This window comes from Pinus tabuliformis, chromosome 8, assembly GCF_031772625.1.
Source record: "Pinus tabuliformis cultivar Carrire ecotype Pingquan chromosome 8, CPIR1, whole genome shotgun sequence".
NCBI lineage: Eukaryota > Viridiplantae > Streptophyta > Pinopsida > Pinales > Pinaceae > Pinus > Pinus tabuliformis.
Genome location: NC_142294.1, coordinates 191848576 through 191852232, shown reverse-complemented (window position 1 = coordinate 191852232; position 3657 = coordinate 191848576). Strand labels below are relative to the sequence as shown.

General features: G+C 39.7%; 1 pseudogene; it reads left to right on the top strand.

Annotated features, from left to right (window-relative positions):
* Nucleotides 1-1651: 1651 nt before the first annotated feature.
* On the top strand, nucleotides 1652-2185 carry LOC149234779 (xyloglucan endotransglucosylase/hydrolase protein 9 pseudogene; annotated as a pseudogene).
* Nucleotides 2186-3657: the final 1472 nt, after the last annotated feature.

Here is a 3657-nt window from a genome sequence, read left to right as displayed (position 1 = left end):
TTTGTGGGAAAAGAACCCAGGTGAAGGGGTTTTGGACCTGTTAGACTCCGTCTCAACATGAGATTGATTCTTCTTCAAAACAGGGTTTTGAAGAAGAAATCATTTAAATGTGTTGTTTAGATTATGTAATTTATGCTCCAGCTCTTCAAAAAGGCAGTGATTACAGCTCCTACCTCTGTAAAAGCACAAAGAAAACAAAGCATACATCAGACTCTACGGTTGATGAATTTGGTCAAGTTTTATCTTCATATGGTTTCAATTATCATGGTACAGAGGTTTTCTACAGTGGCACATCCAGTCATTCATTTCGAAACTTTGCAGCTCCTTAGAGCAGCAATAATTATCAAAGAGGAACAACTTGGCCACAGAATGGTTTATCAGAACTTCAAAGCCATTGTCAATTACTGTTTCAATGAATCAAATGGAAATGATAGTCAGTTGGCAACTAATCAATATTCCATTGGATATATTAGTCCACAGAGACTAACTGGAGGGCCAATTCCTGGACAGTTGAATCCAAGCACTATGTCCTTCAAAATTGTTACAGAATGCCCTTTGATTATAATAATTCTTTTTGCCTTCCATGGACATTATATGCAAAAGAACGTGCCTGTTCTCCTCCCTCTGATGGTGGACGCAATATCCATTCCTGATCCCCAGCATGTTTCACCTCACTTGAAAAATCATTATGTTGATTTGAAGTCTGCACAAGTCAAGACTATTTCATGTTTGACATATTTACTTGGGAGCTTTGCTGATTCTATCCAACCATATGAAGAGATTATATCAAAGAGCATAGTAAATCTGCTTGTTACTTGCCCGGATTCAGTTTTGATTCGCCAGGAGTTACTTCGTGACACAAGGCGAGTTCTTCAAACAGATTTCGGGCGAGGATTTTTCACACTGACTGATACCTTATTGGAGGAGAGGGTTTTATTGGGTACTGGCCGAGCTTGTGAAACATTAAAGCCATTGGCATATGATATTCTTGCAAAGGTTATTCAGCATGTTCGATTCAAGGTTTCGTTTAAGCAGTTATCCCAAGCTATAAACTTGTTTTCCAGAAATTTGAATGACTCATCGCTGTCATTCAGCATGCAGACAACTTCTGCCCGATTGATGCTTAATTTGGTTAAACCAATCTTTATCAGAGGTGTGGACCCTACGAGCAAGGAAAAAGTCGAGCCTTACTGGGAATTATATTAGAAGCTTTTGTGAGCAAGTTCAGTACATTAAAGCACACTATTCCTCAGCTAATTGGAGATTATGAAGATGGGAAAGAACAATACAGTTTACGATTGAAGCTGGAGCTACCTGTGCAGACAGCTTTGAACCTTCAGAACCCTTTAGGGCTTTCCCAGGAGCTAAAAGATTGCAAGAAATTAATAAGGACTCTCATCATAGGAATGAAGACATTAGTTTGCAGTATAAGTCATGCCAACACATCAGAAATGCAGGCATCTCAGTCATCAAGTTCTGGTAGTTCACATGGGCTGGAAGGCATGAGAGAAGACGAGGTACGGCTTACCTCAGGAGTATTAAAAAGTGGAGTGCATTGCCTTTCAATATTCAAAGACAAGGGGGGGGACTATTCTGTTGATGAAGGAAGTGGTGCATTTTATGGTTGATTGACATTGGATATGGAATATATATGTTGCAACTCTCTTCGAATGCAGGGGCAAAGCATGATGAAATGGATTTTGAATTTCTGGAGAATGTGTCTGGGGAGCCTTACATTGTGCAGACGAACATATACGCCCATGAAATTGGGAAGAGAGAGCAACGCATTTGTTTGTGGTTCGACCCCACTGCGGACTTTCACACATATCCCATTAAGTGGAACCCGCATCACATCATATTCTATGTGGACGCCACTCCCATCAGAGTATACAAGAAAAATCAAGTAATGTGGGTGCCGTTCTTGAACAGCCAAGCCATGGGAGTTTTCTCCAGCTTGTGGAATGCGGATGATTGGGCTACTCAAAGAGGGCAAGTGAATACCAATTGGAGCAACGCTCCCTTTGCGGCTTCTTATACAAACTTCCGCGTTGAGGGGGCGTGCCAAGTCAGATCTAATAGACACATCTCCAAGTGGGTGCGCAAAAATTACATGATCTATGACTACTGCGGAGACAAAAACAGATATCCCGTTCCTCCACCAGAATGCAGCAGTTTAGTTCTCTAAAGCAAGCAGTACATTAATTTTGTCAAAATCTAAAGAGTGTATAGTACCAGTGGGTTTGTATTTCCTAGTTTGCCTACAGTTCAGGTTGATTTCAATTTGCCTCAGCGATTTGATCTATTATTCAAATTCAGAGAAAAAACGGCCCATCATGATTCACAGGGCCATCCTAGGATCTCTTGAAAGGTTCTTTGGCATATTGATAGAGCGTTATGCTGGTGACGTTTCTTTGTGGCTTTCTCCAGTGCAAGCCTGTATTGTAACCTGTAACAGGCACTCAGGTTCAATATCGTCGAAAGGTAGTGGCAAAGATGAAAGAGAACTCGGGACCATGAACATCAATGAAGTTATAGAAAAAATTCAAAACGCAGCAGCTAATAGAAATTTTATAGCATAATAAAATTCAATATTACCGTTCCCAATATGGCAATTTCCTCAAAGTGGCAAACATCTTTTCAGTGGTCATCATTCCATTTTGGCAGAAGCCATCTTCCAGAGTGGTATGCGATGTGAAGACCGCGTGGCTGGCCAGTTGTCAACATGGGAGGATTGTGTCATCAATGAGAGCCTACATAACAGAAAAATAAGATTCGATCTTCTATTAATAGCTTCAGTTAAATCTCCAAGTGGATCTACGCCCCAATTGATATCTTTAAGTGGCCATCAGAGGATTTTAAACAGTATTGAGTTGTTTATACATAAGTCGTTGTTTTATAGAACCTTCTGCATATGAATTAAATATATCAGTAACGTGGCAATCGTTGCAAAGTGGCATTCAAAGGTGCGATTACTTATTTCTATCATCAGCCAGTTTTCATGGGCCATTCGAAATCTTCACGCTGGAATAATGGAAGACTGTTCTATCTTTAGGAGCAGATGGAGGATTCTCCTCTATTTTTATTGCTTTAGTTAAAACAGCGCCCGGATTGTGGGTCAATCTGTTGTTTTGTTTTAGAGTAGTTTATAAAAATAATGATTTTGTAATAAAAAAGAGGGAGAGCGGAGGTAGTCAGTTAAAAAAAACAGCGCCCCTGTTTTGGGCACTTTTTTTTATTTAATGTATTAAAAATTCATTTGTAGAAGAGTTTTTGTTTTAGAGTGAGAGAGGGGAGAGAGTTTTTCTGAGCGCTGGGAGCTGCTGGAGAAGCAGAGAGTTTTATAATGTACAGTTTTCTGCAGAGAATTTAATGGAATTTCACAGCTCTGTTTGCCGAGATTCATGTGGTATGTTGATTTAGCATAGTTTTTCCCTTTGTCTCATATGTAATCAGTTATATTCCATTTCATTTCATGACCTTTCAAGCTGAACAAATGAAGTGATTAGGTAGGAATTCATAGTATTATATGCTCCTCCTATAAATTTGTTCGCATTCGATGTTTTCTACTGTTTAAGGAGGATTCGGAGTTATTGTCTGCCCTCCTTAACTCCTCACCAGTCTTGCCATCCCGTTTGAAACCAGATTTGGTGTTAAATT